Genomic DNA, 14,150 nt, shown 5'->3' on the forward strand with positions numbered 1-14,150 from the left:
TGAAAGTGTATATTATGTAATAGACAGGCACCCTTTACAGAGCAAATTTCAATGCCTTTCATCCACTGACTGTTGGGATAATCTCCAGCATTCCTACAATCCTGTTAAGGATAAAATGTATTATCAGAAAATGGATGTATGGGTGGATGGTTTTCAAAGATGGATTTGTTGGTACTTTTCCGATGTTAAGTTGTCTATCTCGCCTTCATTCTTGCTGGATGGGTTCGGAGCCGACCTCGGCTCCAACTCGGTCACTCTAAAAGCTCGAGAGTTGGTTCCACCGGCTCGAGGCTCCCCTTATATCCCACAATGCTAGGCGAGAGTTACCTCAGATCTCGTTTGCCGCTACAGCTTCGAGGTTGGTTGCTTCTACCGGTTCCTGGTGAGTGTTAGCTTTTTCTTCTAAAAGTTACTCTTTTTCCCCTTTTTAACTTAAATTCTTTCTAAAACTAGTGTAGATCATAGAACTTTATCCCCGACCCTATTTTCCAGTTTCTTTATTTAAAGAACCGTTGGTTCTTCCTTTGGGCCTTTGGCCTTCCCTTCCCTAGGGAGTGTTTGTGTAGTTTACTTAAGTTTTTGTACTTAAATTTTTAGTATTTCTACTAAAATTATTATTATTATTTTTTCCTGACAGGGTATAACTTGTGTGTTTGGGTGTGTGTTTGTGTACACCTGTCAGTTAGGAAAATGTCAAAAGAAGCAAAGGTCTCCGGATTCAAGAAGTGTGATGCGTGCTGTCAGAAAATGTCTCTGACAGGCGCTCACACTTCTTGTGTCTGTCTGGGTTTGCACCTGCAGGACTCCTGTGCTGTGTGCCATGGCTTCAGCCCCAGGGTCCTGCAGGAAAGAAAACAAGCTGATTCTCAGAGGCTTGTTAAAACCAGAGGATTCCCTGTCAGTTTCAACAGGGAAGCCCTCTCAGGTCTTCGCCGGCTTCTGAGCCGAGACCTCAGGTTGTTCAACCTTTGCCTTTATCGGCTCCGGCTGGAGCCGATAAGTCTCAGTCCACAGTTTCTGTGGCTTCTCGGCTCCGGCTGGAGCCGAGGTTATCGGTACCGGCTCCGACAAGACATTCGGAGCCGACAACCAGAAAGAGGTCTAGGTCACCTTCTCTTGGCTCCGTTCATTTGGCTCCAGGATCTCCCTGCTGTCTGAACGGAGCCAAAGGTCTCATTCCTCTAGGTCATCGAGGCTGTCCGATCATGACCTTCAGAGAGTGGTGAGTCGACTACTTAAGTCCGAGGCACTAGCCCAGATGCTTCAGAGCCCGACTCATCAGTCGGTGCCTGCCCAGTCCATCAACTCTTTCCTCCTTGACTCTTTTGAGTTCGAGCCGGGCGTGTCGGAACCGAGACTGTGATTGCCGGAGCCGAGACAATTGTCTTCTTTGGAGGAATCTCGGCGGACTTCGTCGGCTCCCGGGTGAGTGGCATCGGACCCTTGTCCGACCCCCTCTCCCTCTCGGTGCTTGGCGCTGGTGAGTTCGGCTCCGACATCGACCTCGGAGCCATCACTGTCGGGGTTCTTAGCTCCTCGGAGCGGGACCTCTGGCTCTGCCTGACAGGGGTGCATTCGAGGTCATGCGTGTTAGAGCCTGGCTCTACTCCACAGTCGGCTCCGTCAGCCCCTCCCTCTATGCTGCCTCAGGGTAAATCGACTCACTCCCTCATCCCGGACCGCAGAGAGCCAGCTCCTCAGGAGCCCCTGTGGGATTTCATCCTCTTCGAGGCCTCTCCTGATTTGGCAGAAGAGCCCCTCGGAAGAGGAAGTGCAAGAGGAAGCACATTGACTCACCTGAGTCTATCACGTGACACAGATCTGGATGATTCTGAGGGTTCCCCGTTCCCCTTCTGAAGATGTCTCATTTGCAGACATTCTGGAGATCCTGAAACAGAGGGGAAATTGGCCAGCCCTCAACCCTTCGGAGGGAATCTGTGTATCTTGAGGCGTTGGCTCGTCCTTCCACCTCCTGGGTGTCCCCCTTGACCCCCTCATGCAGGTGGTTGCTAAGAAGGCATGGACGGCTCCTGATTCAGTGGACCCCACTCCCAGGAGACCCTCCAAATTCATCACAGCTCCATCAGACAAGCAATTTTTATCAAAAGGAGTTTCTGTGGATGCTATGGTGGTAGCTGCTGCCACAAAGAAGGAACTGGCTGATCCTTCAGTGCCTGTCCATCCACCTAACAAGGAATCTAGGTCCATGGATAGGTGGAAGGATGTTCTCCTCAGCGACATTTACCATGCACGCTGAATTACCTGTGCCATTTCACTCATCTTCAAAGGGACTTGATCAAAGAAGCGAGTGAAATGTTAAAGAATCCTACAGCTGCGGGTTTCAAGATAAAATGAACACGCAGCTGGCTACCCATATCTAACTCCTCCATGCCTCCTCTCTTATGCGGGGAACAGGTGTAGCTTTTACACTACGCTTTTATGCAATTTTGCGGACCCTTTCAAGGCGTCTTTCACGAACTCCCCTTTGATGGATCATCTCTTTGGTCCTCAAGTGAAAGAAACCCTGACTAGGTGCGAGACTGATGGCAAGACCCTTTCTGCCGTCGGAGTCCGTTTTCGACTCCTTCTAGGCCTTACCCCAAAGGCCAGAAGGGTGGGAAGATGTGGTTCCGTAAACAATCTCAAGGGACTTCGCCTCTGCCGCAGAGTCGTTTCCTACCAAAGGCAGAGGTGGAAATAACAATGGTAGAGAACCAGGGCAATCGGAAGCCTTTCCTGACAAGCCCTTTCAGCATCCCTGAGGTGTTGCCCGACTGCCCATCTTGAGGCAGTCAAGATTGTCACTGTGAAGCCTGGCTATCCCTGACTCAAGACAAATGGGTACAGTCCATCATTTCAAGGCTATTCTATCCCTTCGCTTTTTCCAAATCAGTCAAAAAATCCCTTCCAGATGTTCCACCAATCAAGGTTGTAGCTTTGGAAATTTCAAAACTGCTTGCAAAAGAGCAATTCAGTCAGTGCCAGCAGACCAACAAGGATCCGGAATCTACTCAAGGTTCTTTTTAGTTCCAAAGAAAACAGGGGACTGGAGACCGATTTTGGATCTCAGTGTCTTGAACAAATCAGTCCAAACAGGATGAGGCGTCCACTCCGGACGTCGGTTCTGTGGAACCACTGACTGCTTCAGTGGCTCCTTCTGACAGTTTACCAGTGTGTCTAGGGGAGCCTTTGTTACTGCGGGAAGTGGCTTCTCCTGTGTTAAGCCAGAGCTGAGGGTGCTTCTTTGTTGTCAGTGGCTTCCTCCCCTCATAGGGTAGTTAGACCTCCTCCTTCTCAGGGCAAAGGCCATTCTAAATCTAAGTCTATCCCTGCTGGTGCTAATCCCCAGGGTCCTGCTCCTAGGAAGCACATGTTAAAGATGGCTGAAGATTTGATTACTTTAATTAGGGGCTCCATGCCCCCCCCTGTGAAGAGGCCCAGGATAGACACAGAGTTGGAGGATCTGGTTCAGTCTTCCAATGAGTCAGATTCCTCTGTGGAAGAGCTTCAGGATTTCCCTCCCTATTCTGATTCGGAGGCTGAGGACGCTACTCCCTCTGCGTCCCCTCCAGAAGATTTTTCTTTCTCTGAAACTTTGCATTCCATGAGGGAACATTTCCAGTGGGATGGCCAGGATTATTCTGATTCTCGTAAAAGGCTGAGAGAATTCTTGTTTTACCTCAGCACCGCCTTTGGCTATTCCCCTGTATTGGATGTTGTTCAGGATGTATTTTTCTGAGGCTGCCCTTAACCCAGATTCTCTGCCCTGCCCCAGTTAAACCAGATAGATACTACAGGGTTCGAAGCTCACAAGTACTTGTATAAGAGTCCTAGGGCTGATCCAGAAACTATTTCTCAAGGCCCCAAAGGTGTTAAGGCTTCTGTGGTTAAGAATCCGGTTCCTCTAGACAAGGATGCTAGGGCCCTGGATAGGTGGGGTAAAAAACTGTATACTCTTCTACTTTGGCTATGAGAGCTTTAAATTGTCAATTTCATATGCTCAGGTATCAGAATTATTTGCTAAGTCAATTGAAATGTAAAGTGGATGCTTTGTCTGAAGGTGTTGACTGTAAGGAGCTTCAGGATTTAGTGCATGCTTCAGACCAGGTTGGTAAGCATTCTTTGCAGTGTGGTTTTGATGCTTTACAAGCTTCTTCCAGGGTGGCTGCTACTAGTTCTGTTGTTCGCAGACATGCCTGGCTTAGAGATCAGTCCTTGTCAGAGCATGTTAAGGCTCGCATTATGGATGCTCCTTTGCAATCTGATGTTCTTTTTGGCCCTCCAGTGGAATCAGTTTTGAAAAAAATGGAGGAAAAGCTAAGTCTATGCAGACGGTAAAGGACTTCTTACAGGTTCAGCCCCTAAGTTCAGTAGGAATTGGCCTGCTAGGGATGGTCTTTTCCCTCTTCGATTTTCATTCTAGGGGCAGGTCGAGGCGTGGTAGAGGTAGCTTCCTCTCAGGGCCCTGTTACTTCTAGGCCTTTGAATTCTTTTACCCCTTCTGCTGGGGTGGGCAGGGTCAGTCCTTCGGAAGCAGTCCCAATGACCTGTGTCTTCAGCTGCGGACTCTGCTTTGCTGGCAGCTCCTCTAGGAGGAAAACTGGGACTTTTCAAAGGGAATTGGCATTTGGTTACCCAAGACAAATGGGTATTGGACATTATAACTCGAGGCCACAAGTTTTATTTTCACACATTCCCTCCTTTCAAAGGTATGCCGGATGTGCCTCATCAGCAAAGACTGGAAGCAAGAGGCACAGATTTTTCTCTGCTCGGTTGGGAGCAATACAGGCAGTTTCTTCTGTGGACAGAGGCACGGGGGTTTTATTCCCGCCTTTTCTGAGTTCCAAAGAAGGAAATACTTGGAGGCCCATTCTGGATTTATCCATTCTAAACACCTTTCTGGAAATTCCGAAATTCAAGATGTTGACACTGCAGCAGCTGTTGCCTATGCTAGGCAGAGATCACTGGATGGTGACTTTGGATCTCAAGGAGGCCTATCTTCACGCTCCTATCAGGCCCAGTTGCAGGAAATCTCTGAGGTTTCTGACTGGGAATTTGCATTATCAGTTCTCTGCATTGCCCTTTGGCTTATCTACTGTGCCCAGGGTATTCACAAAAGTCCTGGCTCCAGTAATAGCTTTTCTCCGGCTAAGGGGAATTCAAATTTATCCTTATCTGGACGATTGTTTGATACTGGCTCAGGGCAAGCATGAACTTCTTCGACATCTGCAGTATGTGATGACAGTTTTCAGATGCCTAGGGTATTCTGTGAACAAAATAAAGTCCAGTCTAGTACCCTCACAGGAGATGTGTTTTCTGGGTGTGAGACTGAATACAGCTACTCAGATGGCATCTCTTACCCCGGACAAACAAAGAAATCTTCACCTATACTTCCAACAGCTATCCGTAATGTCCAGGCTGACTGCAAGGACAGTCCTTCAAGCCTTGGGGTTCATGGCATCTTGCATTCTAGTACTTCCCAATGCCAAACTGCATATGAGGAAGCTACAGTGGTATCTCAAAAGCGCTTGGACTCAACACAGCCACGATTTGGATACTGTCATTCAGATTCTACCTTGCATTCAGAAAGAATTTGTGTGGTGGGCTCAGAATGTCACCTAAACAAGGGACTCTCTGTGACCCAACCGAGACAAGTCAGATATTAACGACAGACGCCTCGAGTCAGCCTGGGGAGCTCATTTCAAAGGAAAATGGATTCAAGACCTTTGGCCCCGGAGTTGCTTCACTTGCATATCAACATGAAGGAGATGCTGGCGGTTCAATTTGCATTGAAAGCATTCAAGGATCTATGGGGCGCCGTGTCGCATCTTTTATTACCCCCTCAAAACAGCAAGTGCAGAGAATATTTCACTCTATTCCCTTTACCAGGCCAACCCAGCAGGACGCCTTCTAGTCCAAGTTTGGCCCCGGGACTTCTTTGGGGTATGCATTTCTTTCTCACACTGATCTCTCAAGTAATACAGGAAAGCTATCGCTCTAGAAGGCTTCAATCATTGATCCTCATTGCTCCTTACTGGCCTCGACAAGTGTGGTTCCCCTTTCTACATCGATTTCTTGTGGCGACCGTGGAATCTGGACCTAGTTCCAGATCTTTTGATCCACCAGTCGGGTCAGTTTCATCGCTCCCTCCCCTCTCTGAACCTCACTGCTTGGTTCCTCCAGTTCCAACCGTAGCCAGGCTTCCTCAATTATCTCACTCTGTTAGAGATATATTGATAGCTTCCCATAAATCTTCCACTCGAAAGATTTATTTGAGTAAGTGGAAACGCTTCTCATATTGGGCACAAGGAAAGGACATAGATCCTTTCACGGCTTCCATCCAACTAGTCCTTGATTTTCTAGCTGAACTCTTCCATGCAGGTTCATCTCCATCTACTCTTAAGGTTCAATTGGCAGCTATTTCTAATTTCCATATTTCCATGTGGGCATTTCTGAATCTGCCCTAATGTCCCACAAACTCTGCAAAGCCTTTTTGAAAGGAGTTTTTCTTCTCAGACCTCCTATAAGAAATCCTCCTTCTCCTTGGGACCTAAATTTAGTTCTTGCTTCTTTGATTCTTTCCCCTTTCGAACCTGCAGCTTCATGTTCCTTGAAATTATTATCATGGAAAACTCTTTTTCTGGTGGCTATCACATCAGCTAGAAGAATTTCAGAACTTCAAGCACTCAGTTGCCGTTCTCCTTATCTTGTGTTCCATAAGGACAGAGTCTCATACGAACTAACCCGTCCTTTTTTGCCTAAGGTGGTTTCAACATCAAATATAAATCAAACCATTGACCTTCCTGTCTTTTTTCCCAGAGTATTCAAATAGGTCTGAACAAAAATTACACTGTCTGGATGTTCATCGTCAATTAAGGTACTACTTGGATAGACCGAAACAATTCAGAAAATCTGATCAACTGTTTGTCTCCTATGCGAAAACAGAAAGGGACTTTCAGTTTCAAAGGTATCATTATCCAGATGGCTTACATCTTTGATTTCCTGGTATATGAAATTAGACAACAGAAATTGCCTAATAAACCTAAAGCCCATTCCACAGAGCTTTGGCTACTTTAGCCTTCCAAGACAGACTGCTTATTGACACCATTTTGTGCAGCGGCTACTTGGGCTACTCCTCACACTTTTATTTCTCATTATAAGTTGGATTTAGCTTCTAGGCATAGAGCTAATTTTGGTTCCACTGTTCTCAGGAGTCTGTTCCGTTAGGCCACCCGGGACAGGGTGCTGGGACGCGTCCCATCCAGCAAGAATGAAGGCGAGATAGACAACTTAACATATAGAAGTTATGTTCTTACCATAACGCTCCATGTTAGTTGTCTTCTTCTCGCTTCTTCTTCATGTCCACCCTCCTTCCCCTGGCCTGGACAGACCTAGAGGAGTTGTGATCATGACCTCTTTCTACCACCTCTTTCTTAGTCATATGCTATTATGCATATTTCTTAGTTCAGGATATAGGTCACCCTTTTTCTTCCTGTTGTTAGAGGTGGATTCTGTTTACAGTTATACTGTTACTATTATCAGCTGGGGTTAGCTTACAAACGAGATCTGAGGTAACTCTCGCCTAGCATTGTGGGATATAAGGGGAGCCTCGAGCCGGTGGAACCAACTCTCGAGCTTTTAGAGTGGCCGAGTCGGAGCCGAGGTCGGCTCTGAACCCATCCAGCAAGAAGAAGGCGAGAAGAAGACAACTAACATGGAACGTTATGGTAAGAACATAACTTCTATTTATCGGGGCAGCACTTGAAAATGATTGCTTGGAATGTTACCAAGCGCTCGTAGTGATCTCACAACTGCTGCTGAAGTGGCTGACACACACACTTACTATCTTTCCTGTCAATGAGAATTATTACATGTGAGCCCTAATGCCAAAGTACCCTGATGTGTGTCCTGGACAGAAAACTACCATTACAAAAAAGATGTGAAGAAACGTATGCTGGGGATAATGGAAGTGATGCAAAGTTGTGTGTTTTATTGTGCAGCAGTCGGTGTACAATCACTTTAAACCTCTGAGTACTCTGTCATTAGACTAACAGACACTTAAAAGTACACACAGCAGGGTAGTTTAACTGTGTCGGTACAATAGCAAACACTTACAGTACACATATCAGGTGTACGGAATCAAATCAGAAAGTAAAATGTTTGCGAAACAGTATTCATTCTGACAAATGAAACCTGTGGAAAATGAGCAATCCTAACTGAAGTTCAGAACAATCTCCGTAACCACTACTAGGATAGTAAAGGTCAACGCTACAATGTAGCTGTCACCTTGAAAGATATTGTAAAAAAGCTATTTTCTTTAATAACTGAGTCTCGGAAGTTTGAACCTAACTTGTATGCATGGCTAACATCACATGGGGATTATAAGCAGCGTCGCATTAAACGGAAAGTGATCATTACAAGTGTTGCTCCGATAACTCTCCATAACCAGTACTAGGCTAGTAAAAGTCAATGCTGCAAAATAGCTGTCACCTTGAAGATATTGTAAATAAGCTATTTTCTGTAAGTAAATGAGTCTCGGAAGTTTGAACATAACTGGTTTGTACAGCTAACATCACATGGGAATTATAAGCAGCATCGCATTAAACGGAAAGTGATCATTACAAGTGTTGCTCCGATAACTCTCCGTAACCAGTACTAGGCTAGTAAAAGTCAATGCTGCAAAATAGCTGTCACCTTGAAGATATTGTAAATAAGCTATTTTCTGTAAGTAAATGAGTCTCGGAAGTTTGAACATAACTGGTTTGTACAGCTAACATCACATGGGAATTATAAGCAGCGTCGCATTAAACGGAAAGTGATCATTACAAGTGTTGCTCCGATAACTCTCCGTAACCAGTACTAGGCTAGTAAAAGTCAATGCTGCAAAATAGCTGTCACCTTGAAGATATTGTAAATAAGCTATTTTCTGTAAGTAAATGAGTCTCGGAAGTTTGAACATAACTGGTTTGTACAGCTAACATCACATGGGGATTATAAGCAGCGTTGCATTAAACGGAAAGCGATCATTACAAGTGTTGCCCTGATAATGGAAAATTACAGATTTTTTTGTACTGCAGTACATTTTCGTTGTTGAACTTCATTCAAATCAAATTGTGTCTAGTTTATCAGAAATGAATCAGCTCTTATTGAAAACATTTTTCCACAAGTAGACTATCAGTAACTGCCTACTACTAAGCCTGCCATGATTACAAATTTCCTCTTCATTAAACGTTCTGAATAAAATGTCAGTTAATGTCAAGGACTTCATGTGTGTACGAACATCATTTAATCAGCCTTATTAAAACATCTGTATTAAAAGTGTAATGTTGTAATGTAACACATCATGCAAATACTGCTAGGAAATCCGACATTTGTTGAGGTAAAAGTGGTTTGTCAACCTTATAAAAATGTAAAGATTTACTTAAAGTGTTATTCACTCCACTTCCTCCTCCTTGTAAGTCATAACCGTACACATTTCAAGCTTTCCATAAGAATTCATGCTCATTATTAAGTCTGTTTTTATAACAGTGCTCTTTACAGAAAGGCTCATAACAGTTGGTAATATTTTAAATCTGTATGATTCAATGTCTCAGTATAACAGGATTTTGGCTCCAAACTGTGCTAGAGAGTCACTAAATGTCTGCTCTGGATCAGCACACTAACCCACTCTGCAAATGAATGAAGAAAATTGAACAACTTTATCAATAATTCTTCCTCTGTCACCCTCTTTCTGTTTGACAACTTTTCCTGCTGACTTCTGTGCTTTTTACACCACAACATTCAACAATTTATTACCAGGCTGTAGGTAGCATATACAGTCTTTTGTAGAATCTTATTTCATAACTAATTGCTTTCTTCTGTGCATTATTGCAATTATTTCCTCTATTTCTTGTTATTGTTGCTGTCTTGTTTTGCTTAATGGCTCATAGGCAGTTACTAGGTATGTCATTCAGGAGACCATTGAGAAGTCTAACAATTTCCAAAGTGCCCCAGGCCACTGTCTGGTTAAGTGACTTGCTAAGAATCGGACAGCAGGCAATACAAGCCTGAGGTATTTCAACTTTAGATGACAGAAAACAGCTTGCTAACAACAAATAGTCTTAATCCACTAATCCTCAAGCTATTTATGCACTGATCACATTTATTTAATCTGTCAGCGAACTGCTTGTGACCTACCACTGCTTCCTAGCTGCCCAATGAAAAGGACATACATTTATGCCTTAATGGAAAAACATGGTCAAAATATCAAACAGGAAAACAAACACAAATAAGAAAACTGGCTGTGTAGTCTTCAAAACACATGAAGGAGGGACAGAGAATTGTATTTATTTGCTTTTGTTTACTAGGATACATACTGGGTGAGAAACCCCTTTTTAGTGGAGGCCCATGGATTAAAACTCCACATATACAAGTTACAATATTAGCAATACAAAACGGGACATATTTAGAATCACAGATGTACACCATGCATAAATAAAATCACATAAAAGATAATACAACGCAAAAAAAGTATGATAGATAATATATATTCATACTACATGACAGTATAACACACACACACACACACACACACACACACACACACACACACACACACACACACACATATATATATATATATATATATATATATATATATATATATATATATATATATATTACATGCATATGTCAGTGATAATAGCATCTTTAGATTAACGTTTTTTCCATTACTACATGGCTTTAGCAGTTTGGATAATGGGCATTGGAAAAGTGAAGTAACAGGACAGTCATTTGTAAACAGTAAAAAGTGTCAGTAATGATGCTACATCATCCCCTTTGGGGAGAGTGACTTCCCTGCAAATGATCATATTAATACAAAGGTCCTAAGCACACAATCAGTTGTGAGGGACTTGGGCTCCCAGGTCAATAGTAAACTGACTTTTGACCACCATATTGCCTCCATTGTACTGAAAGCTTTCTACATGGCCAACCTCATTAGTAAGGGTATCTCATCCAGGGACTCCCTGTATTCTTCCCTTAAAAGGCCCATTATTGAGTACAATGCCCCTTTTGGCATGTACCTCACAAAGCACATGTAGCAGCTGGAGAGACCACAGAGGTTCCTCACCAGGAGAATCCAGGGTCTCAAACATCTACCTTACACAGATAGGCTAAAAGCCCTGTCCCTCTAGTCAGTCTCATACAGACTCCTCAGAGGTGACCTCTGTCTGACATACAAAGCAATCTCAGACCCTGCCTTGATGGGACTGCTGCACATCCACAAGTCAAGCTCCACTCGAATAACCCACACGCGCAACCACAACCTGGTCAGTGATATCAATAGGACTTGTTGGCAGGACAAATTTGTGTCCCAGAGACTCCCCTCTTCTGTGGAATAGACTCGGTTTCCATGTCAAGCAGAGTACCTCATTAACTTTTTTTTAAGCACAGCCTGGATAAGTGGATGGGGAACAGAAACTACATCCCTGTGATTCCATCTGTGTCCCTGTTAGACAGGGGCATTGGGTGCTGACTTGTCAGAGCATGGGCTAAATTCTTGGCTATGCTTATAAGGGCTTCATGGCCAATAACCTACTAACTTCTTATGATCCTTTGAAATATATTACATGTACATCAGAATCTATAGATCATGGGGCGTGGCCAAGGATGAACACAGGATAGCAGCAGATTTCTTCAGCTCCACCAATTTCATTACACTGACAGGAATTAATTACTTAAAAAATTAATTTTTGAAGTAATTTTCTTTCTAAATACGTTTGTTTTATATAGTTCTTGAACTATATCTAAAAAAGAAAGGAAATCTTAACAATATTCCTGTCAGAAATCACTGTGGAAATTTTCCTGTCAGTTTATCAGTCTGAAATGAGTTCCAGTAAGACAAATTCTCAAGACTCCAGCATCAAGAAAGAACTTCAGTCTCTGATAATTATAATCCAGCAACTTACTGATAAAATAGATAAAATGGATACTAAAATAGACACCTTCATAGAAAAAACTACAAAACAAATAGACCTGTTACATACAGACCTGCAACAACAGAAGAACCAGATGACAGGAATAGAAGAAGCTGTGAATGACATGGAAAATAGAATACAAGAAGAGGAAATCAACATTGAGTTTCTGCTGAAACAAAATACACATTTACAAACAAAGCTGGATGACCTGGAAAATAGATCTAGGCGCAATAACATTAGGATTTTTGGACTGCCAGAAAATATCGAAGGTAACAATATTACTTCTTTTTTAACAGCTTGGCTCCCTAAAACTTTAGACTTACCAGAAGCATTCTCTTTTGGTATCGAAAGAGCACATAGATCTATAGCTAATACTAACTCTAACAAAAAATATCCTAGATCAGTTATAGTTAGATTTCTATCATCTTTTGATAAAGAGATGGTTCTTAAATCTGCTTGGGCTAAAGCTCCTGTTAAGATTAATGAGACAACTGTGCATTTTGACAATGACTATTCTTCCATGGTAATAGCTAAAAGAAAAGTTTTTCTGCCACTAATAAGGGAGCTTAAAAAGCACAGTTTAAAACATACCTTCTGTTTCCTGCCAAGCTTAAAATCTTCCTTCCTGATGGTCCTAAGGTTTTCGATGATTTAGACTCTGCTTTACTGTTTGTCAAAGAAAAAGGATTTTGGATAAAATAGAAGAAATGGAATGGGCTAGTTCTTCATTAAAGAGATTGGCAACTGAAGCTTCGTGGAAGACTTCAGAGAAGAAGAAGAGACTAAAAACAAATGATTTGTTATATGTTTTTCTCTCTCATCATTTTAGTTCATTATTAATCTTTTTGAATATAGTTCCTGCATTTCCAGAAAGCCACAAATATTTTGGAAAAGATTTAATCAAAGTTATTCTCTATGTGCAAAGAAATGTTTTGTTTCATAACCAGTCAAAATACCTGAAGATTTAACGGCAAGCTGTGATTCAATTTGTTTCTCTTTCTGAAAAGAAGTAAGGTTAGTAATTTGATACATTTTTATCTTTACCTTTTTTTCCTTCTCCTTTTATTATTTTCTTTGTTTAAACAATGACATTCTATTTAGATTATGTAGTGGGTAAAGGGTGGGGAGGGCAGGAGAGAACAGTAATGAAAATATCATTAATAGAATAATAACATATTTATTCCTTGTAAAAGTTTTATAAGTTCTTCAAATGCTATTTCTAATTATACTTTCTTGATCATACTGCTTATGCCTGTTTGTAAATAATCTGTTATGCTTTAACTAATAATAATCAGAACTAAATAAGAGTAAATAATATGTTTTATTTTTAACTCTATTAATATAAACAGTAAGTAACATTCCATTGTATATACTTCTTACAGCTTTCTCTTACATTTTTTATTTCTGCCTCACTCCCTTTTATTTTCTACTCTCTTTTTCTTTTCTTTATTAATATATAGAAATGCTTTTGATTGTGTGGGCACAGTGAATAATAGGATTTGTATGAAAATTGAGTTGTGAGAAGAATGTTGAGTTTTATTGCTTGTTGGTAATTTTGGGCTTAATTTCACTTACATAGAGGCTGTAATGATCTGTGGAATACACTGTGAAGGTTTTGTCATGTTTAGATGCATTTACACTGCTAAATGAATGTTTGTCACTAGTTTTTTAATAAGTTTGCCGCCAAAATGTTAAGAGAGACAATCTGAGATGTGGGCTGTCTCATGCACAGTGTTCATGAGTTACTTCAGAAGCTTCAGCTCACAGAATTCTCACAGAGGAACTGAAAGCAGTTAGTATAACCTTTGACATAGTTATCACACTGACACACCACAGATTCAGGAAAATACTCTATTCATAAAATATGTCAGTTATAATGTTTTGTTTCATAACCAGTCAAAATATCTGAAGATTTAATGGCAAGCTGTGATTCAATTTGTTTCTTTTTCTGAAAAGAAGTAAGAGGCTGTAACGGTCTGTGGAATACATTGTGAAGGTTTTGTCATGTTTAAATGCATTTACACTACTAAATGAATGTTTGTCACTAGTTTTTAATAAGTTTCCCGCCAAAATGTTAAGAGAGACAATCTGAGATGTGGGCTGTCTCATGCACAGTGTCCATGAACTACTTCAAAAGCTTCAACTCACAGAATTCTCACAGAGAAACTGAAAGCAGTTAGTATAACCGTTGAC

This window comes from Protopterus annectens, chromosome 1.part1 (assembly GCF_019279795.1).
Source record: "Protopterus annectens isolate FY-2018-M chromosome 1.part1, PAN1.0, whole genome shotgun sequence".
NCBI classification, from domain to species: domain Eukaryota; kingdom Metazoa; phylum Chordata; order Ceratodontiformes; family Protopteridae; genus Protopterus; species Protopterus annectens.